Here is a 26,356-nt window from a genome sequence, read left to right as displayed (position 1 = left end):
CCATATATAATTTTGTATTACATTAAATAGAATACAATGAGACATCACTACATTAATCATCATGCTGTTTTTAAAAGCAAAGCTTTTCTATAATTAGTGTCGGTCCGTCCGTCCGAGATAGATAGCTTTTATTAGTTAATTTAGGCATGTTTGAATTGTCCTATTGATTTCAAACTTTGCATAGTGATTCCTGTAGTATTTAGGTACCATTTAGAAAGCGTAGAAACTCTATAATCATTACCAGAATGTCCGTACGTACATTCTAAACATGTTGATTTTTCTACTTTTTTAACAACAAATTTTTATGTAATCTAATTAACCGTTTGATCTGATTTTTGGTATATTGATTCCTGGGACAACAAAGAACAATATTATAAGCGAAGCAACTCTATAATCAAGTCCTAAAAATGTAAGTATGTCCTTAAACAATATCTTGTATTTAAGCAGTTTTTCATCAGATTTAATTTCAATTTTGTTTCCTTCGACTTTTAAACATTTATATTCTGATTATTAAGTTCTCACACTATAAAGAGTTAATTTTCGTTTGTCCTAACGTTTCAGTGCTTCGCTTTTATGGATGTTGTCATCCTTGTTTTTGTGAAAATAAGCCAGCTTTATAAGTGGCATATCACAAGAATACTATTTTCATGTCTTGATATTTCTAAAAATACATGGTAAAAAAATTAAAATTATTTCAAATATATGCCTTATAAATGTAGTTTAGACCATTGACCAGGATAAAATATGCGGTTCACTAAATTCAATTTCAAATGCATTTCGTGCAACTACCCCTTACACTATTACATATTTTTTTTTATAAAAATTCGTCACCTTTAGAAAATTTGCAATATCCAAATAAATAATAATTGCAATTTAGATTATAATATGCAATTTAGATTATAATAATATCTCCAACTTTTCCCCCCTTACTAAATGGGGCCCATAAAAACCCTTGACTGATTCCAAGCTTTCATAAAGTTTATATTAGTATTGGGCCGGATACTTTTTTGGCCGGATACCGGATATCGAGTTGATTTCTAATGCCGGATATCCGACTTCCGACTTCTGGCTGAATATTGAAAATGGCCGGATAACCGGCAAATTACCGGAAGAACGGATATCCGACATAAGAAATCAGCCGGATTTCCGGTAACCGGATAGTTTCAATATCCGGGATCCGGCCGGATATTGAAAATGACCGGATATCCGGCCAAACTGGATATCCGGCCCAACCCTAGTTTATATTATATTTGTGCTGCCTATCAGTGTATTATTTTCAGTAACTAAATCCCTTTCTTTGGCTTTTGATCATTGCGACTTCGTCTCCTTTCTACCCATATTATATTTCTCTTTTACCCTCTCTCCTTGCAAATTTTTGCGCAAACTTTATCCCTACTTCCCCCCCTTAAAAGCTCTTGTTGTCATTACCCCCCACTGACATAACCCTAGTCCTATTTATAATGGCGGGTAAATTTTTGCACGGTCTGTGTTTCATCATTTCTGCAAAAGTTTTAGAAATACAAATAAATTATACTGAAGTTATCCCATTATTAAAGTTATCGATTAGGAGACCTAATTACACCAAATGTTTTTTTTTATGTATAGAACTAGTTATTATATGGATGGGGGTGGGGGGCTAATACCCCTCTCAAAAAAGATTTAGCATTTTTGAGAGGGGTATTGCTAAAAAAAACTATGAAACCACCAGAAAAAAATCCCTCGAATTATCAAAAATCCCATTGAATGTACTATATGACATTTGTGAGCTGTACCTGCTTATAGGCCATGACATTCCATCCAATCTTATAACTTACTCCCAAGCGCCTGACATAACAACATTCTATGCACAGTTTTAGGTTATGTTATGAAACTGTCTTTTAGGCTGAGAATCCAGGGATCTATCTATCTATCTATCTATCTATCTATCTATCTATCTATCTATCTATCTATCTATCTATCTATCTATCTATCTATCTATCTATCTATCTATCTATCTATCTATATATCTATCTATCTATCTATCTATCTATCTATCTATCTATCTATCTATCTATCTATCTATCTATCTATCTATCTATCTATCTATCTATCTATCTATCTATCTATCTATCTATCTATCTATCTATCTATCTATCTATCTATCTATCTATCTATCTATCTATCTATCTATCTATCTATCTATCTATCTATCTATCTATCTATCTATCTATCTAAACTGTCTTTTAGGTTGAGAATCCAGGGATCTTAAAAGATAAGACAATGGACATTAAACTAATGTACATCCGCAATCAGGAATTTTAAAATTAAATAAATGGTTGAAATGTTTGGACACTGGTAGTTTGTACCAGCCAATCACCTTTAAAGAACACGCGGGTTTACGTTCTTGAAGTAACATTCTTTATACACTAAAATGTAATACTATAGATTGTTGTATATGGTGCCAAAAATATGAAGATTCTATTTTGGCAATAAGAACCACGATACTTTTGCAACTCGTGCTTTAAATAATTAGTTTTAAAGGGTTTTATAGCTAGTTGTCAATTAGACAAGCCAATCTTTGAACAACAACAAAAAGAATTTGCTTTTCCTACAGAATTACTCTTATGTGTTCCGTAAGTTTTCCGCGGATAATAAAATGAAAAATTACAGGATTTTTTTATGCTTCGTTGGCATCTAGAGGAATAGGCCCTGGGCCAACAAAATAGTGATTAATTCTATGAATTTTAAATCATTATCATTGAAAATTATCTAAATTACGATATATGATTTTTCAGTATGGCTCAGAGGTGATTCAAAAGGACTTGATTCAGACCCACCGGCAAATGCTTTACTTGCAATTTTGTTGCAATTTTAATGTTGCTAAAATACTATTTTATATATTTTGTGGAAACTTCAGACTTTTTATTCTAGTACACTGTCTAATACGGTTTAATGGGTATTCTGGATAGTTAGTTAGTGTGTGTGTGTGTGTGTGTGTGTGTTAGTGTGTGTGAGTGTGTGTGTATGTGTGTGTGTGTATGTGTGTGTTTAAATTTATGCTTGTGTAATAGGCAACTTCATAGCCTTACTATTTATTTTATTTTTGTGTTTTACAATGCAGACTTTTTATTTTTGTGTGTATTGCAGCTGCGCTCCTAGCATCTAAGAACTATCATTTGAAGGATAAGGAAATTTTAAAAATAGCCTAAAACTTAACTTAGATATAAGAATTAAGTCATCCTGGGACCTATAACAAGCTTCCATAAAAAGGATAATATCTTAATAGGATAATTTTATTGCAAAACCTTTGTTTGTGTTTTTTTCAAAAATATATGCAAGGTGTTCACCTCCTACACCCCTCTTGATCACCTCAACAAAAGGACCACAACCAACCACTTTTACACCCCCTCTTCAAAATAGCCAAGGGGGAAGGGGGGAGGGTGTCAAGTTAAAAAAAAGTCTATAGGGGTAGTTTCACGAAATGCATTTGAACTTAATTTAGTGAACCGCATATTTTATCCTGGTTAAATGGTTAAACTACATTTATATGGCATATATTTGGAAGGATTTCAATTTTCTACCACGTAGTTTTTAAAATATCAAGACTTCAACATCGTCTTTTCAAATTGCATATATCATAAATAGACAATTTTCAGGTCTTGATATTTTAAAAACAACGTGGTAGAAAATTGAATTTATTTCAAATATATGCTATATAAATGTAATTTAACCCATTAACTTTGAAAAAATATGCGGTTCACTAAGTTAAGTTCAAATGCATTTCGTTAAACTACCCCTTTATTGTATTTTACACACCTAGGTTCAAATGGGTGTGAGAATTTTCTCTTAATGATATATTTTCAAAAAAAATGGTACAATACCTTATATAGCCTATTTGATTAAACTAACCCCTCCCACTATTAAATTCTTGCCCCTAGGCCCTGTTAGAGCTCTAACACTGAAGGGAAGCTCTTTATAGTGCCAATAAAAAGAGGATACATTTCAAGCATTTGGGTAAATTATCCCAAATATGATTATATTTATTCCATGTTATAATTTAGATAAGAATGTAATTTAGATGGAATCAAGATTCTTAATAGTTGCTGTGTATCAGTGGCTTATGATTTGGGGGGGGGGGGGGGTAACGTTGAGATTCAGAAAAAACTTCTATCTTGGGGTAACTTAAGATGTAAAAAAGAATAGCTAAAAAATCTATTCTATTTGTGGCCCTGTCATATGACTTTTAGCATATTTTTATAGGCTTTCATTGACTATGTATTTTTACATTTGTATACTTTATACATTTATATTTAATTTATTTTCTATTTTTCAGGTAAGCTTCTGTTTACAGTGACAATAAAAAGTTAAAACCCTTGTTGGTAAAATATTTGGATTTTTTCTGCCAATTTCCCCCTTCGAATCTATATGCTAGGGAAGCAGTCGCTAATTCTTATAATAATGTAACAGGATCTGTGTGTCTCTGTGTACCAAAGGATATAGCAAACCAATCAATCAATATGGTTCTCCTTTACAGGATAGTTTCTCATAGGTCCATGGAAGGTTTATACCTAATTTTAAGGAAGGGTATCACAACAATCACAAAAAAAATCGCCCTTGAAAAAATTACCCCACCAAAAATATTTTCTCTTCTTTTAAAAACTACAATTGAAAGAGGGTGGGGGTCGACTTCCACCCCCCTCTCAAGGGCCCCTAGAGGTCTAATAACATAACGTACTAGAAAAGTACGAATATCGAATAACTATCGAATATGAAATAAATGGATCAGATTTTATTTAAAAAGCTGTTTTCATTATATTTTATTAGTTTTTTCATATTTAATCGTTTTCTAATCATATCTTTTAATTCACTATATTTCTATTCATTTTAAATTGACGTATTTAATTTTTTTGGTAGCACAGATAATCTATAACTTGGCTCTGCCTAATGTCTTAACTTCTTATATAAAAGTAATAGGATATGTGTCTGTAGCTTAAAAACTCGCTAACCTCTCAACTAATATGGTTCTCCGTTACAATAAAGCTTCACATAGGTCCAGGGAAGGTTTTTAACTATTTTAGGTGAGGATACAGCGATTCCCCCAAGAGAAATCGCGCCCTACCCTCAATTTTTTAAAACTTTTTTTTCTATAAAAATCTCTGATATTTTTTTATAAAAACAAGGATGACAACATCCATAAAAGCGAAGCACTGAAACGGTAGGACAAACAGAAATTAACATTTGTATATTGTCAGAACTGAATAATCAGAATATAAATTAGAAGAGCCGAACCAAAATTGTAAGTAAATTTGTTAAAAAACTGCTGGATACAGGATAATGTTTATGGACATACTTACATTTTTAGGACTTGATTATAGAGCTGCTTCGCTTATATCATTATACTTTGTTGTCCCAGGAATTAATATACCAAAAATCAGATCAATCGGATAATTAGATCACATGAAAATTTGTTGTTAAAAAAGTAAAAAATTGACATGTTTGATTTGGACGTACAGACATTCTGGTAATGATTATAGAGTTGCTACGCTTTCTAAATCGTACCTAACTACTTAAGGAATCACCAGGCAAAGTTTGAAATCGATAGGACAATTCTAACTACCTAAATTAACGAAAAAGCTATCCGTTACAGACGGACGTACGGACGGATGGACCGACCCTAATTATAGAAAAGCTTCGCTTTTAAAAATAAATAGAAACTATTTTTTAAAATTTTATTTGCTACATGCAGAATTCATTGGCTTCCTATTATATTATTTTTCATTCCATTTTGTTAACCAATAGTTTTATGTTCTTTAAAAGTACATATATTAATATAATCATTCTAAAAGTTTTTCGGATTTTATATTTTCTTGTTAAACAAAAAAGGGCTCGGCACCTGCGACTGCCACCAGTAAGCCACATGAAACTTGATCTCTATAAAAATTGGTTTTATGTCGTAACATGTACCTAATATGGCAATCTTTTAGTACAGTAGAATTTTCTAGACCCCAAATGAATTGTGTAATTATTAGAGTAAACACAAGAGGGAGAAAGGGTTAATTAACTGTATCTCCCCATCGCAACCACCTAGTGCAACCTTTCTATTAGGTCATTAAAAATCAACCAATGGTGTCGCTTGTATCAACACAGCCAAGTAGCAGAAAATAATTTAGAAGCAGACGAAAAAAGGTCTTTGAAAAAAGAAGGGATGTAGTTGTCTGCATATACATCTATACTATAGATCTGTTGTGTAAATCTGCACGGCTGCCGAGCCTTTACAAAAAAAACTATTGAATTAACTATTGAACTAAATTTTAAGACATGTGTTTTCATGAATACATGTTTTTACATACAACAGTTGCTTTTTAATAACGAAGATACTCTATATTATTGTTTTATCCGTTCGCCTGAAATGGGTTTTTGAAAGATGAATGCCGCGTTTTTTTTATTTGCGAAATTTAAGCAGAGTATACAACTATTTATTCAATTATTTTGCTGTTGTTGGTAAGGCCTTCATAGACAAAAAACAAACTAACTTCAATCCATTATTGCTGCATATTAATTAATGCATCCATTTAGAGCTGTATTAGACATTATACAAATGGCTAAAATAATAATTCTAAAATTTTGAATTCTTAAGTTGTATAATCTGTTGATATCCTATCGTCTTCGTTCAATCAATCGATGTCTAAAAAATGTCGAAAAAACGCGGCATTCATCTTTCAAAACCCCATCTCTGTCCCTCAAAATGAAACAAGAGTTCTCAGGTACTCTAAAGCTAATGTTCCGTGAAGTGAGTTATTATCAATCTATAATACAAAGTAGAATGATGTCTGTCTGTCCGTCCCTTAAGATCTCGGTAACCACTGAACCGATTGGATTCTACTTTTTAGGGAATATACCTACTGGTCCTGTGGTGGTTTTATGCTATTTTCTTGGCTGGTGGGACACCCCCAACCCCCCCCAAAAAATGAAAAATACCTCCCCTACTAAAATTAAAATATTGGGGTCGACTACCCCCCCCCGCCCCCCCCCCCCCAAAAAAAATATTTTTTATTTTATTTTTTATTTTAAATCTAAAATACGAAAAATTAGGTTAATAAAAAATCCTGGGGCAAAGCCCCTAGAGCCTAGGTGCGAAGCCGCTAGTATCTTATACAATAACAACCAAAAAACTCCGAATTTAGTTACATTTTGGCTTTGAATTTTTTGTTCATAAAAAATGTGTGTTATTATTTTTGTTGCCTTAGTTAGTTATGTACATATCTACTTGGTCATCCTTGTTTATATTTATGAATAAAGAAAAATTTTTCCTAGTAAAGAATAGTTAGTCATCGTTTTGTATTATAGACAGCTATCTGCGGACATTAAAATGAAAAAAAAAACATAATACCAAAACCAGTTTTAGTAGCTTCAAGTGCCTAATACGATGACAGACACGCTCAAAATGTAGAAAGCTTCGCTATTTTATAAACGAATATTTTTTTGCTTAATTTGATAAAAGTACACAGGTGATTTTATTGACTTAATTTTTCATTAAAAGAAAATTAAATACACAGGTGATTTTATTAACTTAATTTTTCATTAAAAGAAAATATGAATGTTGTAGTAAAATTAAGGAAAAATACTTGTTACTTAAATATTCTTTCAATTTTTGTTTTAAAAAGAAAAGGAAGGGGCGATGTGTCATTGGGGGGGAGAGGTAGGGCAATGTACCCTTCCAGGGCGTGCGAGAAGTTCCACACTGTACTGCCATTTCGGTACTGCTGTTAGCGAGATCCTTCGGTACGGACAGACAGGGAAACAATGACAGACATCTTGTTACTTTTCTACAAGAACTTATCGCATCATATAATAGAGAGTTATCCACAGATAGGAAAGTTAAAAACTATTGGATTTTTGTATTGACTAATCACGATGATAACGACAAACAACTCTACTATCATATACATAAATAAGAGTATTTATTATTTTTTTGCATTTAAAATATTACTTTTCCTCGAAAAAGTTTTTTTTGCTAAAATACAAAATTTGTATTTTCTAATGCAAATCGTTGAACACAATAGACTATATATTGTTTCAATATTTAATATTTCAATGTATGATTATAATATTTTTCTGTTTTTTTTTTTTAAAGCGAAGCTTTTCTATAAATAGGGTCGGTCCGTACGTCCGTCCGTAACGGTTAGCTTTTTTCGCTAATTTAGGCATGTTAGAATTGTCCTATTGATTTCTATTGATCTAATTAACCGATTGATCTGATTTTTGGTATACTGATTCCTGGGACTTTAGTACAATATTTTAAGCGAAGCAACTCCATAATCAAGTCCTAAAAATGTAAGTATGTCCATAAACATTATTCTGTATCAAGCAGTTTTTCAACAATTTTACTTACAATTTTGCTTCGACATTAATACATTTATATTCTGATAATTTAGTTCTGTCACTATACAAGTGTTAGTGTCCGTTTGTCCTACCGTTTCAGTGCTTCGCTTTTATGGATGTTGTCATCCTTGTTTAGTAGCGAAGCTACTTTATAATTTACTTTGTGCCCATTTGTCCGTCTGTTCGTCAACTAGTTAAGTTATACAGAAGGAAAATTAAACTTTAATATATGTAAAAAAAAACAAGGATGACAACATCCATAAAAGCGAAGCACTGAAACGGTAGGACAAACGGACATTAACACTTGTATAGTGTCTGAACTGAATAAGCAGAATATTAATGCATGAGACTAAACAAAATTGTAAGTTAGTTTGTAACAAAACAACTTAAAAACATGATAGTTTTTAGAACGTACTTACATTTTTAGGACTTGATTATAGAGATGCTTCGCTTACAACACTGTACCTTGTTGTAATAGGAATCAGTATACCAAATTCTAAGATACAAAAATTTGTTGTCAAAAGTAAACAAACTGGCATGCTTAAAATGGACGTACGGACATTATGGTTACGATTATAGAGTTGCTACTCTTCTAAATCGTACCTAACTACTACAGGAAAGTTTGAAATCTATAGGAAAATTCTAACATACCTAAATTAATTAAAAGAGCTATCAGTTACATACAAACGTACGGACCGACCCTAATTATAGAAAAGCTTCGCTTTTAAAAATGTACAAAATTGCTTACATGGCAGTTTTGTATAATCAAGGATAAAAACGTTCATGCTTACGAACCTTGACAAGTATAGAGTAACAACGCATTTATTATAAAACATTTGTTAGAAATCTTAACTTAAAAATTTATCCAAAAATCACTTAAATCAGAATGGCTATTATTGACGTAATTAAATTCAAAAACTTGATTTTGGAAAATCTTCGCAAATAACTTTTTGCCGTATCGTCTTAAAAATCAAAATTTTAGAGATAATTATATAGATTTTATCATATATTTTTTTCAGCAAAGCCAAAATTCATTATATTTTTAATTGACATATTTTTAAAGAAAAGCCAAAATTCATTATATTTTTAATTGACATATGGTAATGGCTAACTGTTAGAAGTTTAAAATTAATAGGACAATTCTGATATGTCTAAATTAACGATAAGACCTATCTTTTACGGACGGACAGACGGTCGGACCGACCCTAAATATTGAAACTTGTAGCTTTTAAAAATTTCAAGATTAAAGTGAAAACATTTTTTAAATTATTGACACACCTTGAAGACATGATTGAAAAGTATTGCTGAAATAGTTATTTTTATAGACAGCTTTCTGCGGCTATTAAAATGAAAAATTTAAAAAATAAATTACAAATTTTGTCAACCCGAATTCGTCAAATTTACGCTCGAATTGTGTGCTAATAGCTCAATTAATAAAACTATTCAAATCTGTCGATTTTATTGGTGATTATCTGACTGGGTTTCATTAACAGATCTATATAGTATAGATTTCAGGGATCGGAAGCCTCACGAAAGCCGCGCATAAGCCTCAGTTTTAAACCTGCTTGTGAGCAGAAAAAAAAATTTCAGAAAGAAGGATTGTCTGCTAAAGAGCCGTTTTATACATCCAGCTGAATTTTATAGTCATAAAATCAGGGATCGGAAGCCTCACGTAAGCCGCGTGTAAGCCTCAGTGAAATCGTGATTTTATCACAATAAAATTCAGCTGGATGTATAAAACGGCTCTTTAGCAGACAATCCTTCTTTCTGAAATTTTTTTTCCTGCTCACAAGCAGGTTTAAAACTGAGGCTTATGCGCGGCTTACGTGAGGCTTCCGATCCCTGCATAAAATCACGATTTCACTGAGGCTTACACGCGGCTTACGCGCGGCTTCCGATCCCTGGATTTATAAACAGACAACTACCTCCCTTCCTTTTTTAAAGACCTCTTTCGTCTGCTTGTAAAATATTTTCTGCTACTTGGCTGTGTTAATTCAAGCGACACCATTGGTTGATCTTCAATGACCGAATAGAAAGGTTGCCTAGAGGGTTGGGATGGGGAGATACAGTTATTTAACCCTTTCTTCCTCTTGTGTTTTACTCTAATGTTGAATTAAATAAATTTTAAAAGAAATAAACATTATATATTTATGGATATAGGATATACGTGTGTATACTGACAGGGGAAAATTTGTCGTCATTTGGCTCTAATTTAGACCTTATTTATTGGTCACTTCGTTTATTAGAAGGAGGGGAGGGTTTGGGGTAAAGGTGGTGTATTGGGGGTATGCTATCGTTATTTTAGCCAGCTGCGAGCATCAATTTATCAGAGTACATGAAAATCTGGTGCAACATGTATTGAGATCGCCAGGGATAAGACCATGGACGATAAATTTATGTATAGTCCGAGTCTGTGTCTGTAAGAGTGGGGGGGGGGGTTGTAGTTCAGTAAGTTAGCCTAAAACCATACTAAGAATTTAAGAAATAATACTAAATAGCCTAACAATTGATTAAATGAAGAAATTAGTTCAGTAATTAAAGGGAAAATAGCGAATTAACTACTTTCCCCGTGGAAACTGTTCCGACTTTCAATTGGATCTTTGAATATCAGCCAAACGGAAAAGGTGCCCAAGACTGGTACTAGGTAGTTGGCTGGGGTATGCATCTATGCTTATTCAGTGTTGCAGAGCCGGAGCCGGGAGTCGTGGAGCCGCCATATTTTGCTGGAGCCGGAGCCGTAATTTTTGTACAAAAAAAAACGGCTCCGGCTCCGGACTAGACAAATAAAGAGATTTATTATTATAAATTATAATTTGGTAACTCTGTTTTGTCATGTGCAAATGCCCTTTTTAAGTTTTTCAAGTCCATTTTTATCAAAAATTGAACTTATAAAACCATCAAAAGTCAAAAATAAGTTTTTCTTGATTTTATGTCGGAGTCGGAGCCGGAGCCGCATTTAAATCAAACGGCTCCGCAACACTGCTTATTACATTTATTGTTCACTGGTTTGGGTTCTTAGTAATTCTAAAGGCGTATAGGAAAAAAAGTTCCTTTTAGGAAAATTACAAATTAAGTAATTAATGTATATAAAAAAAATTGCAAGTAAGCGCAAAAAATTGCAACTCCTGCAAAGTTATATTCATCGGACCATACTTAATGTGAGACTATAAATCAATTTTAATTATGCTAAGGCTCGCCCCTGGCCAACATGCCACAGTGATATGCCAACCTAGGTAAAAAGAAAATATTTCCAATTGTAGAATATGTCTTACATTCCGATTTTATGTGCTTCGCTTTTATGTAAGTTGTCATCCTTTTGTTTTAGATAAACCCATTTAAATGCCAATATATTTCTCAATAAATCAAAAAAAAACATAAAGATTTTAAGATTGTAAAATAACTCGTCGAATACATAACTTTGTTTCTCGTATTCATTCGAATCCGGTGGATAGGAACCGGTTCTCATCCATACGAAAAAAAACTATGTCTAGCATCGTATTATATCCAGTTTTCTACGAATATAGAGGCACCGGCTAAAAAAAACTGGTTTTAATCTTATAATTGTACACTCTATATCCGCGGAAAGCCGTTTATAATACGATACGAGAAATAACTATTCTCGTATTTATTCGAATCCGGTGGGTAGGAACCGGTTCTCATCCATACGATAAAACTATGTCTAGCATCGTATTATATCCAGCTTTCTACGAATATAAAAATGTATGAAATTTTTATGAAATTAACTAAAAGGAACATTCAATCGTAAAAACCTCTCTTGAATTTCAATATAAAAAAAATTCTCAAAATTACACACGACAAAATTGAATGTATAGGTATACAGTCGTTAAATTTCAATATGTTCACATATTAAATGGTTGGTGCCAATTTTTTTTTTGCACGCAAAATATGGGTTGGCATTAGAAATTGCAAAAGTAGTCGGTTGATAAGCCAATAGAATCCATTAGTTAGGCAGTAATTATAGATCTATTACTCCAAAAATACCCTAAAATTTATTAACTGAGACTTAACCCATGATTATTACAGCCTTATTTTGATATTATAACAAAGATGACAACGTCCATCAAAGCGAAGCTTAAACGGTAGGACAGACAAACATTAACACTTTTAGAGTGTCAGAACTGAATATTCAGAATATAAATTTTAAAAAATCGAAACAAAATTGTATTAAATTTGTTGAAAACTGATCAAATAAAGGATACTGATTAAGGACATACTTACATTTTTATGACCTGATTATAGAGTAGCTTCGCTCATAAAATTGTCCTAGGAATCAGTATTCCAAAAATCAGATCAATCGGATAAATAATCACATAAAAATTTGTTTTTAAAAGTTGAAAAATTAACATATTTAAAATGGACATACGGACATTCTGGTAATGATTATAGAGATGCTACGAGTTATAAATCATACCTAACTACTACAGAAATCACCATGCAAAGTTTGAAATCGATAGGACAATTCTAATATGCTAGATTAACAAAAAAGCTAACCGTTCCAGACGGACGGACGGAATTATAGAAAAGTGTGGTTGGTTTGTCCCATGGAAAAATAAGGGATTTTCCCTGCAATCATAATTATATATTTTCACCCACAAAAGTGCAACAATCGATAAAATCTTAAAATTAATGTGATATCATAATTACTTAAAGAATATAGTTAGAAGGATACTAAAGTAAAAGAATAGAGGGGCAGGGGTTAAATACCTGTATGTTTACGGGGTGGAAACCCTGTGCCGACTTGCAATTGGGTCTTTGAATATCAGCCAATAGCGTTGGAATTATTAACACCGCCAAGTCGCAACAAAAGTTCAGAAAACAATTTACTAGCAGACAAAAAAGGTCCCCACAACTGGAACCATGTCTTGGTTGTCTGGATTATACATCTATACTTATACATTTATTAGAGGAAGACCTATATTAAAAATCCCGGGCCCTGCAACTGCGAGTCAACAACCTGTAAGCCGTTGGAAAATTGATTTTTCTTACTTTTTTGACTTAAGGACGTTGCCACGAAAGGGACTATACACGTTTACGTTATACGGCGGCTGTTAAGCCCTGGCAAAAATGTTATCGCTTTAAGTTAATTGATATTCAGCAATATGAAAAAATTATTATTTTTTTGCAAGTTTGTTTGAACCTGTGCAAATAATTTAACCGAGTTGGCAAATAATATTGCAAATTAAGATCGATTATATTCATTACAATTACTTTTAAAAACAAAAAAAATATCAGGGATATGTGGTTACGGCAATGGAATACAATTTAATATTATATTCAAATTAGGGTTGGGCCGGATACTTTTTATGGCCGGATACCGGATATCCGGCTAAATCTAAATTTAAGGTAAAATCAATAAAAATCTATTTGCTTTCCCTTTACACTTGATTGGAAAATAAACAGTCTCCGCTTAGCAACATCCCTAACATTTATATTTATCTATAATACAATGCAAAGTAGAACGATGTCTGTCTGTTTGTTTGTCTGTCTGTCTGTCTGTCTGTCTGTCTGTCTGTCTGTCTGTCTGTCTGTCTGTCTGTCTGTCTGTCTGTCTGTCTGTCTGTCTGTTTGTCTGTCTGTTTGTTTGTCTGTCTGTTTGTTTGTTTGTAACAAAGGATCTCGCTAACCGCTGAACCGATCGTATTCTCCTTAACAGGGTAGCTTCTCATAGGTCCCGGGAAGGTTTATAACTATTTTCTTGGGGGGAGAGACAACCCTAACAACCCCCTCAAAAAAATCTAAAACACAAAAAATTAGTTTGATAAAACCTCTTGGGGCACAGCCCCTAGAGACTAGGGGCGAAGCCGCTAGTTTACCATAAAAATGTTTTGCTTTTGATAATAAGTAAAAAATTTACCTAGCTTTCTATCAAAAGTTGTACAGTTTTGCTAGTTTTGTTGATTTTAAAATCAAATATTTTTATATTTTTTTTTCTTTTCAGGTATGCACAATTTTGAAACTTCCTCAAACAGCTATTGTGCAACGAACCAACTTATTGAATCGAACGGCTTCATTCCTATAACAAACTAACTTTTTGAGAAATAAAACGTATTTTAATACTTATAGTAGTTTAGATGAGGTTAATTCTACAATATAAAGTGGTAAGGTTTTAGTCTGAAGCTTAAGATCTCAAAAATTAGTGGTCTGATTGGGTTGTACTTTTTAGGGAAGCGTTATAATTGTCTTGAGCTGGTTTTAAGCTATTTATCTGACTACCCTTTACTTTACTCACCTTCCCCTAAAGGCTAGGGGAAAGCAACTAGTTATTGATAACATCTAAAACATCCAACGATTGATTAATCTATCATGCGCCGAAGGCCTTGGTTAATAAAACTGGTCTTTATTTATGATTTTTATTTAAAAATTTGTGGAAAAAAATTCTTTAATACGATGCTATACATGATTTTTCAGTATTGGTGAGATCTTCAAATCCATAATGGAAAATTACTTCACATACTTTTGCTGCGATACTTAGAAATTTAAAAGTTTTAGTTTAATAGTTATTTCTCGCATCGTATTATAAACGGCTTTCCGCGGATTTAGAATGTACAATTATAAGATTAAAACCCGTTTTTTTAGCCCCGAGGTGCCGAAGGCACGAGCTAAAAAAACTGGTTTTATTCTTATGATTGTACATTTTTGACACACAGATAACTGTCCCGAATTTGTATTAATTTTGAGGAACAAGACTCCAGTTACGTCATATTTTTCTTTCCCGAAAAAGGGAAGGGGGAAAGAAAAAAAAGGGAAGGGGGGAAGAAAAAAGAGATGGGAGAAAAGGGGGTTTTCCCCATCTCCTTTGAAGAGATTTTCTTCCCCCCTTCCCTTTTTCGGGAAAGAAAAATATGACGTCACTGGAGTCTTGTTCCTCAAAATTAATACAAATTCGGGACAGTTTTCTGTGTCTCACATTTTTATATTCGTAGAAAGCTGGATATAATACGATGCTATACATAGTTTTTTCGTATGGATGAGAACCGGTTCCTATCCACCGGATTCGAATGAATGCGAGAAAAGAATTTTATAAGGTGTATGCAGCTAGGGAGGGAGGGGACATTGGACTGTTTATAATACTAGTCCCCAAAGTTTTATAGTGACATTTTTTTATTAGTTAGCTTAACAACTTTGGGGACTTAGGTGAATTTTGATTGGTTTGTTTATTAAGTTATGTGTCTGAACGTTTGAACCAAAAATTGTAATCTACAGATGTGGAAATTATATGTATCATCATTGGGGATGTACACATAAATTTATCGGCCATTGTCTTATCCCTTTAGAACCCTGGTATGCAGCTAGCCTTAGGAAAGATAAATTATCTTGCAATTTCAGTTGATTACTGAAAATAACTCAGATGTCGGTATTTTCTAGTTAGGATTTTTAAATACTTGTTTTTTTATAGTTTTACACAATTTCTTGTTAAATATACAAAAGAGCGTGCCGTTTATATGTCATACTCTGTCATAAATTCTGTCGTTATTCTGTCAACATAAAAATAATCATTAACTTTAGTCGACAAAAGCTATTTTAATTCCATTTCGACAAAATATCAATATTTCTAAAAGGAAAAAGGTTTACATTTTATGGTGGTAAAAAGTTAAATTATAAATTGCAAAAATAAAAGAGAAAACAGTAGTCATAATTACTATACAAAAAGTTATTCTTTTATCATTTAGATTAATGTTAGCTTGGAATACTGCGCTAATTTTTAACATCTATAATAAAAAGTAACAGGATGACTGTCTGTCTGCCTGTTTTGTTTGTACCGAAGGATCTCGCTAACCGCTGAATCGATCGGGTTCTCCTTAATACGGTAGCTTCTCATAGGTCCCGGGAAGGTTTATAACTATTTTTGGGGAGGGTACCACCACCCTCCCTAAGAGAAATCACAAAAATTTTACGTACAGACTTGAACGCAACATACAAATTATTAGAAAATTATAGACAACATTTAAAGTGCCAATATTGGCCTCTAGGGGCGTAGCCGCTAGGAATTGATATAGAAGTCTTTCAAAGTCCTGTCTGTATTCTGACCAAAATTTGTATTATTGTGGTGAAAAATAAAGACTTAAGATTAATATTTCATTTTAAGCAAACAATATTCGATATATTTTCACTTGGATGTTGCACCAGATTTCCATGTACTCTCAAAAGTGATACTCGCAATTGGCTAAAATAACGATAACCTCCCATTTACCCATTCCTTACCCTTTCCTCCTGCCGGATGAAAGAACTGACCAATAAATGAGGTCCATATTAGCTAAATTTACGACAAATTTTCCCCTGTCATTATATCCACGTATATCTTTTATTCCTTCAAACAATTGTAATTCATGGTTAAAATTTTTTTCCTTTTTTAAAAGCGAAGCTTTTCTATAATTAGGGTCGGTCCGTACGTCTTTCCGTACGTAACGGATAGATTTTTCGTTAATTTAGGCACGTTAGAATTGTCCTATCGATTTTAAACTTTGCATGGTGATTCTTTTAGTAGTTAGGTACTATTTAGGAACTCTATAATCATTACCAGAATGTCCGTACGTCCATTTTAAATAAGTGATTTCTACTTTTTTAACAACAAATTTGTATATGATCTAATCATCCGATTGATCTGATTATAAGCGAAGTAACTCTATAATCAAATCCTAAAAAATTAAGTATGTCCATAAACAGTATCCTGTATCAAGCAGTTTTTCATCAAATTTACTTACAATTTTGCTTCGACATTCTGATTATTCAGTTCTGAGTCTGACACTTTACAAGTGTTAATGACCGTTTGTCCTACCATTTCAGAGCTTCGCTTTTATGGATGTTGATTTGTTTTTCTTAAAAACCTTTTTTGCGTAAGAGATGACTTAATTTCTGATATTTTCTGTGCAAAAAAATATTTATACTATACATTATTAATCCATTTATTGAAATGAAATTAATTTAATACACCTGTATTGATTAAAGGAAAGTAATATAGATAATGTGCTACAATTTCCCATTTGATTTTACCGCTAGTTTCAGGATAGCTGCTAATGATTGATATGTATAATTTCAAATCCATTGTTTTAATCAAAGAAACATTTTTTTATTTTGTTCGTAAATAATTTTTCAAAGCAATTTGATACTCGTAGGAAGGGAGGGGGACATTGGAAATGAACTGTAGATTATACTGAGGTGGATTCTTAAAAAAAAAACTTTTTTGCTCACTGCCTCACTAAATTAATGAGGCTCGCTAAAAAATGTTGTGGAAAATTCTCCAAAATCGAAAAATCTACAAAAATTAAACAAAATCTTATGTTAATAACCCTTTTGTGATTTTGTTTAATTTTTGAAGATTTTTATACTATTTTGGCAGATTTCTCACAAAAAATTTTAGCGACCCTCACTAATTTTAGTGAGGCAGTGAGCCAAAAAGTTTTTTTAAGAATCCACCATTGGTCCCAAAAGTTTTATAAACTTTAGGGGATTTTTATTAGTTTTTTTTATTAGTTTGTACAGATAAGCAGTGTTCAAACTTTTCCACCGACCAATTTAGTTTACAGAATGGATACAAGATATGTTTATCATAATTAGGAATGTACATAAAGGGGGGGGGGGGGTAGGTTGCGATAAAATTCCGTAAAAGTGAGATTTTAAGGCTTAAAAACGATAGTATAAGGATAATATTCACTAAAAATGTGTATTCCTCATTACAAAGAACATTGTCTTATCCTGATAACAACTATTTGTTAAGACAGTCGTATGGATAAAACTAGTTTTTTTAGCCGGTGACTTCGTCACCTCGGGGCTAAAAAAACTAGTTTTAATCTCATAATTGTACATTCTATATCCGCGGAAAGCCGTTTATAATACGATGCGAGAAATAACTATTATTTATCAATTGGATTTATTATTATTTGAACCTTACACCATCATATACTCTAAATAAGGAAAACTTGTGGCTGGCTAAAATAAGAATCCTACCCATCCACCACCTTCACCCCATTCTCTCCCCCTTCAAATGGATGAACGAAATGACCAATAAGGGATGTCCATGTTAGCTTGTTATTGCAGCGCTTCTTTTGGATATGGTTGGCCTCTTTAAAAGCGAAGATTTTCTATAATTAGGGTTGGTCAGTCCGTCAGTCTGTCCGTAACGAATAGCTTTTTTGTTAATTTAGGCATGTTAGCATTGTCCTATCGATTTCAAACTTTGCATAGTGATTCCTTTTGTAGTTAGGTACGATTTAGAAAGCGTAGCAACTCTATAATCATAACAAGAGTGTCCTTACGTCCATTTTAAACATGTTGTATTTTTTTTACTTTTTTAACAGCAATTTTTATGTGATAAAATCATCCGATTGAGCTGATTTTTGAGTTACAGATTCCAATTACAATAAAGTGCAATATTATGAGCGAAGCATCTCTATAATCAAGTTCTAAAAATGTCAGTATGTCCTTAAACAGAATTCTTTATTTAAGAAATTTTGCAACAAATTTTCGTATAATTTTGTCAAAACTTATATATTCTTATTTTGTATATTCAGTTCTGACACTCTACAAGAGTTAATATTCGTCTGTCATACCGTTTCAGAGCTTCGCCTTTGTTGATGTTGTCATCCTTGTTTTTGTAAATTGCCACATGTACATTTGTAGGTAATAAAATGACATGTCACTTTTTTTAAAATTTATTAATCTTTTTATGTAAAAATCACAAGTATTTGTCCACTCATTTTACTTTTGAAATCTTTTTCCACCATTTGTAAATTAAGAATTTCCTTCTATAGCCTTCACATATCTTTTTTATAGTTCACATAGCTGGGGGTGCATATGGGGGGATAATAGGGAGGTTCTTCCCTCCCCCCTCATTAGGGATAATTTTACCTGTTTGAGGGGGGATGGGGGCGGAGATCCTGGGGTACAGAGCATATTAAAGCAGATTTTAATTTAGGTTAGTAATAATACGCGGCATTCACTCTTGGAACCAAGTAACGACCAATGAGTGCCTTGGATTTAGTTGATTGATTGATTGGATCGACAATGATCACGTGTTGATAATCTTCTAATTAGGTTTAGGGGAAAAAAACTAATTATAGCTTTGTTATTATGAATCAAAAACACTTGTTGTAATAGTAAAAAAAGATTATATTATCAGAAAAGGAAATGTTTTCTTGTAAAGATTTAAAAAAAAACTTGTTGATGAATTTCAGGATCAACTGAAAATGGATTGCCTATTTTTTTTCAATTTCCAAAGTTGTACAGATGATAACCCAAATATTGCAAAACCTATTTTCAGCTACTCTGGTCAGAGGAAAAAGTGATATAATGTATAAACGATTTATACATTATACATTCAAATTTAGATTTTTTGTGGAAGTTTGAAGCTTTTTTAGCCAGCAGTAAATGTTGAATGTTTAGTGCTTCGCTATTTATGGATGTTTTCTCCCCTGTTTATCTTCTATAATATAACATATAATTTTTTTACGTATAGCGTCGAAACCGATTAATATCTGGAGGATTAGAACCGGTTCTCATCCATGCGAAAATTTTTGTCTAGCATCGTATTATATCCAGTTTTTTACGAATATAAAAATGTACAATCATAAGATTGAAACCAGTTATTTATCACGTGCCTTCGGCATCACGGGACTAAAAAAAACTGATTATTGTACATTTTACCTATCGGCGGAAAAAACTGTTTAAAATGCAATGCGAGAAATAACTATTCTAGTTGGGCAACTCCTCTCTATAATACATGTCCTTGTTCTTGTGTGTATGTGTATATACACTTATTGTATGTTCTACATCTGTTCATAATTGATAATGTTCTGTATTTAGACATCAATTAACAAGGATGACAACATAAAAGCGAAGCACTGAAACGGTAGGACAAACAGACACTAACACTTGTATAGTGTCAGAACTGAATAATCAGAATATAAATGTAAAAATGTCGAAGCTAAATTGTAAGTAAACTTGTTGAAAAACTGCTTGATACAGAATTATGTTTATGGACATACTTACATTTTTAGGACTTAATTATAGAATTGCTTCGCTTATAATATTGTACTTTTTTGTCCCAGGAATCAGTATACAAAAAATCAGATCAATCGGATTATTAGATCACATAAAAATTTGTTGTTTAAAAAGTAAAAAATTCAACATGTTTAAAATGGACGTACGGACATTCTGGTAATGATTAAAGAGTTTTAACGCTTTCTAAATCGTACTTAACTACTACAGGAATAACCATGCAAAATTGAAATCAATAGGACAATTCTAACATACCTAAATTAGCGAAAAAAGCTATCCGTTACGGACGGACCGACGGACCGACCCTAATTATAGAAAAGCTTCGCTTTTAAAAATATTATAAACATATGAATATAATAATTATATAATTTGTAAAAGGTAAATTATACCTATTTGATTAGGGGACGAGGGGGGGGGGCGTAAGCTATTTATCGCATCGTATTATATACAGCTTTCCGTGGATGTTAAAAAGGAAATATTATAAGATTAAATTCAGTTTTGTTAGTCCTTAGATGCCGATTGGTGTTAATTTTTCACAACATTTTTCTCGTATTTATTCCGGTGGATGGGAACCGGTTCTCATCCATACGAAAAAAAACTATGTCTAGCATCATATTATATCCAGTTTTCTACGAATATAAAAATGTACAAACATAAGGTTAAAACCAGTTTTTTTAGCCCATGCCTTCGGCACCTTGGGACTAAAAAAACTTAATCTTATAATTATATATTCTATATACGCGGAAAGCTGTTTATAATACGATGCGAGAAATAACTATTCCAATGCATTATCCACCCCCCCGGGCCCCCCCCCCCCCCGAAAAATAAGTTTAATTACACCACCATTCAGATAAAAAAAAATTAAAGAGTAGCTAAAGCTTAAAAATGTTTTAAAATCTATTTCAAATACATATATAAACCAAAGCACTAAAAAGTAATAATTACTATTATTATACACTAATTATTTCCTTACAATGTATTTATTAGTATCGCATCTACTCTACAGCGATAGCAGTTCTGTACGTCCTCCAGAAAATTGTATTAATAAATTAAAACCTTATAAAGTATTGATAAATGCAACCTTGGATATGATTGAACTTGTCTGTCCGTCCGTACATCTGTCTGTCCCTTAAGATCTCGGTAACCACTAAACCGATTGGATTCTACTCTTCAGGCAATACACCTACTGGTCCTGTCGTGTTTTTAGGCTATTTTCTTAGGGGGTGGAACACCCATAACCCCCCCCAAAAAAAAAAAAATCCCCCCCATTTTCTTTCTAGAGGCTAGGGGCGAAGTCGCTAGTAAAACATATTTTAGTAAAAAAAACTAGTATGTTTTGTACTTAAAATACTTCTTTTTTTCGTAATTTAATTTTATTGCAAAAATCCGTTACTTTGCATTTTTAAGTACTATGGGTTTATGCTAGTTATTTAAAAGGACATTTTTTAATGCAACGTTTTACAGACAGCAAAATTACAAAGTAATTTTTTATAACGCAGATACTCTATATAAAGTATTTCTGAACGTTCGTTCGGAAGTCATTGCGAAAAAGTTTGATATGGCTTCGAAACTGATTCTCAACCATGCTGAAGAATCATGAATAGAAAACGATTTTCCACGAATATTAAAATAAAAATCATAACATTAATACCAGTGTAGTTGGTCCGGACCCCTTGGGGCTAAGACAACTGGTTTAAATGTTATAATTTTTTATTTCAATATCCGCGGAAATCTGTTTATAATACGATGCTATAAATAACTAGCATAGGATAGATCGATAGATTGCTCCGCTACTAAAGAAACCATTATTGACCTATTGTCTGGAAAAATACTAGTTTTTGCATCAAAATAATTTAATTCTAACAAATTGAGCTGTTTCTGTAAAAAATTCTTTGAGCACGACTAAACAAGAACAATTATGCTCATAAATAGCGCTGTTATATTAAACAAACATTAGAGTAAAACACTAGAGGGAGAAAGGGTTTAATAACTGTATTTCCCCTTCGCAACCGCCTTGTGCAACCTTTCTATTGGGTAATTGAAAATCAACAATGGTGTCGCTTATATTAACACAGCCAAGTAGCAGAAAATAATTTAGAAACAGACGAAAGAGGTCTTTGAAAAGGAAGGGAGGTAGTTGTCTGTATATTAGATTTGTTCAACAAACCGTTATATTTAATTCTATTCGATAAATTGATAAGGTTATTTTTTGTCTGTTGTTGAAGATTTTTATAATTAGGTACTATTCTGTCCTCTATTTTAGGGAAGCCTCTCATTGGTTCTGATATAGGTTTTAGGCTATTCTATCCCTTCGAATACAAAGTCTCTAGGTGCCAATACATATAAAAAAAGATAATTTAAGTAATTTACTAAAATATTCAGTTTATAGAGTAGCTTCGCTTTTTAAAATGCACCTGTTTTTTTGTTAGAGATTTTAGTACTTTTGTTCTTTGTATTGAAATATAATCTTTTTGACTAAAACTCTCAATTTTCAAGTATGACAATTTCAAGTAGCAGATGTAAAACGATCCATAGAATTTTTTTGTAGACCTCTTATTTTTGAAGTAATTTTTAAAATTAAGCTGGTTTTAAATTGCCATTATGAACAAAAATAGTAAGATCTTTAATTTGACACCTTATTTTTTTATTCTGTGGAATAATTAATTAAATAAAATCTATTTTGTTGAACCCCGTTTAGACAAAACTTTAAACACAAATGAGTTAAAAAAAAAAGTTAGGAAACGTTCTTTTAAATAATTCTGTTTGCAAAGATACTTTAAAACTTATTTTATCTGGCCGTGACGCGAAAAAACAGTGATATGGAATATAATATTACCAGCGGTTACAGGGCCTAACATGCAACATTAGGACAATTCTAATATGCCTAAAAAAACTTTCAGAGCTATCCGTACATAACCTTATTATGTAAAATCTTCACTTAAAAGATTAAAATTACTGTCCTTGTGTCATAAAAAACCAAGCCTTCTAAAAATGCATTTCAATTAGGGGGTAGGAAAGGGGTGAAGAGTGGTAGCTAGCAATTAAATAATTGCGGCTGCAAAAGTTAGCTATTATTTCCGTCGAAATATCAGCAGCAAAAATGAGAAACATAATAGATTTTTACCTATATAGTACGCCAAATAGTTATAAACCTGCCCAGGACCTTTTAAAACTTACACTGTGAAGGAAACCGTATCGGTTCAGCAGTTATCGAGATCCTTTGGTACAAACAGACAGACACACAGAGACATAGAGATCCTATTACTTTATTATTAGGATTTGTTGTTTAGAATATGGTTGTTTTGATTCACAAGTTTTTTTGCGAATGTGATTGCACACAGTAAAATTTAATTGGTCAGGTTCTTTTACAGGTGCTCGTTAGTCCAAAAATGTACACTGTACACAAGTTTTAAAGTACACGAACAAATAACCACAAAAATAATGGTTCTAAGAGTTGAATTGATATTTTGGTTTTTAAAATACTAGCGGATACGCCCAGAGGCCTTAAATGGCACTTTAAATGTTTTTTGTTCGATTTTTTGTGATTTCTCTTGGGAGGGTGGTGGTACCCTCCCCCAAAATATATCATAAACCTTCCCGGGATCTATGAGAAGCTACCCAGTTAAGGAGAACCCGAGACATCGTTTTACTTTGAATTAAAGTATATTTTTGTACATGTAGAAACCTAGCTTTTTCAAAACTCAAGAAAACAATGTACAAAATCGAACCCTGAATTTACCTGTCATCTCTTTATATTCCAGCTAAGAAAAGTTCGTATCAAAGTGTACAAAAGTTGAGGGTAGAGTTGACCCCCTCCCCCCCCCCCTCCACAACACTAATAAATTTAGGGAAGTGCAGGAGGGCTAGCCTTTAATCTACCAATGGCGTTCAAGCTTTTGAATTTTTTTTTTTTGGGGGGGGAGGGGGGTAAACATTCAAAATTCAAAATTTTGGTGGTGTCTAATCACCCCTTTACCCTCAACGATGGGGTGAAGGAGGGTTATTAGTGAACCACAGTTAAAACAAGGATGACAACATCCATAAAAGCGAAGGTCTTAAACGGTATGACAGACGAACATTAACTCTTATAGAGTGTCAGAACTGAATCTAAAAAATTAAAATATATAAGTTTTGACAAAATTATACGTAAATTTGTTGCAAAACTTATTAAATACAGAACTCTGTTTAAGCCAAGGACATACTGACATTTTTAGGACTTGATTATAGAGATGCTTCGCTTGCAATATTGTACCTTATTGTAATAGAAATCAGTAATCCAAAAAACAGATAAATCGGATGATAATATCACATAAAAAATTATTGTTCAAAAAGTTCAAAATCTACATGTTTAAAATTAACGTACGAACATTCTGGTAATGATTATAGAGCTGCTACGGTTTCTAAATAGTACCTAACTACTGCAGAAATCATCATGCAAAGTTTGAAATCAATAGGAAAATTCTAAATTAACGAAAAAAGCTATCCGTTACGCACGGACTGACGTACGGACTGACCCTAATTATAGAAAAGCTTCGCTTTAAAAAAATATTAAATTCTTTTAAAATGCGCAGATTAGATAAATGTCAAAGTACATTTTTTATTTTTTATGACTCTTGCATACAAAAAAAAAGCATAAACCACTATTTTTAACTAACAAGGATGGTTGTATCCAATGTGCAAATTAAATAAATTTGAAGAGAAAAACTGTTTAGTTACTATACTGTCTGATAACTGTTTTATCCTGAGCTGGATCTTTAAATCATTTTAGTGGTGAGCCAGATCGGGGTGAGCCGAATTTCAGCCAATCCCAGCGCGTCATTTCATAAAATGCTGTGCTCTCATTGGTGAAAAGTTGGCTCACCCCGATCTGGCTCACCACTAAAATGATTTAAAGATCCAGCTCTGTTATATAAAGCAGTAAGGTTTTTTGGTTTGTAGCTTCCAATTTGGAGAACTACTGAACCGAAGCCCATTGGATGGGTTAAGAATATTTTGCTTCTAAATTGAGTCTTTGAATTGTTTTAGGCTATTTAATTTTCTGTTTAACAAACTGTTCACCCAATGATTTTAATCTACAGAAGATATATTTGTTATCATCATTTTAAATCTAAAATATTTTGTCATATAACATAATTCATTTTTTCCCTCCAGCGCCTACAGTTATTTAACCCCTTCCCCCTCTATTCTTTTACTTTGATATGTAAACTAAATAACTATGGGATGAGACAATGGCCGATAAATTGATGTACTACATCCCCAATGATAATACACAAAATTACACAGCTTCTGTAGATTAAAATCAAAGTGGTCTAAGAGTTTGAACACTAAACTTAGAAAATCAACCAATCAAAATTCACTGAAGAACCCAATGTTGACGAGCCAACGAATAAGAAAACGTTATTATAAAACTTTGGGGACCGGTGTAATAACAGACCATTGTCCCTTCTCTGAGATTGAATATATCTATATTACAAAGTAGTACGATGTCTGTCTGTCTGTCTACCTGAAGCTTAAGATCTAAGTAATCACTGAACCGATTGGGCTCTACTCTTCAGGGAATATACATACTGGTCCTTGGATGGTTGTAAGTTATTTTTTGGGGGGGATGGGATACCCTCAACCCCACAAAAAATGAAAAATACCCCCCCAAAAAAAAATTATTTTTAAACTAAAATTAAATAAGGGGGTCGACAAACCCCCCCACCACAAAAAAATACCCCCCCCAATAAATTTTTACTTTTTCTTTTTAAATCTAAAATATAAAAAAATAGGTTGATTAGAGGCTAGGGGCGAAGCCGCTAGTTACATATAAAGGATCTAAAAATTGTATGTGTTTATTTCAGGGTAGTGAATATTGGATGACTTCATACAAGAATTGGCACTTCTCGTAACCAGGGTATATCATACAATTCAGTCAAAAAGCCTTATCTCAGTTTTTGCTGTATAGAAATCAAAGGTGGATTCTTTTTTAAAAATTTGC

General features: G+C 32.6%; 1 protein-coding gene across 1 annotated transcript in view; it reads left to right on the top strand.

Annotated features, from left to right (window-relative positions):
• LOC145325925 (uncharacterized) overlaps nucleotides 1-26,356 on the top strand; it is a 158,443-nt gene that overhangs the window by 35,412 nt on the left and 96,675 nt on the right. Inside the window, exon 2 of the mRNA XM_080168936.1 lies at nucleotides 26,220-26,272. The gene's annotated coding sequence lies outside the window, so the exon portion shown is untranslated. The remainder of the gene's footprint in view (nucleotides 1-26,219; nucleotides 26,273-26,356) is intronic.

The sequence above is a fragment of the Acartia tonsa genome, chromosome 8, assembly GCF_053477335.1.
Source record: "Acartia tonsa isolate MP-2025a chromosome 8, ASM5347733v1, whole genome shotgun sequence".
Lineage (NCBI taxonomy): Eukaryota > Metazoa > Arthropoda > Copepoda > Calanoida > Acartiidae > Acartia > Acartia tonsa.
This window is presented reverse-complemented; position numbering and strand designations above follow the sequence as displayed.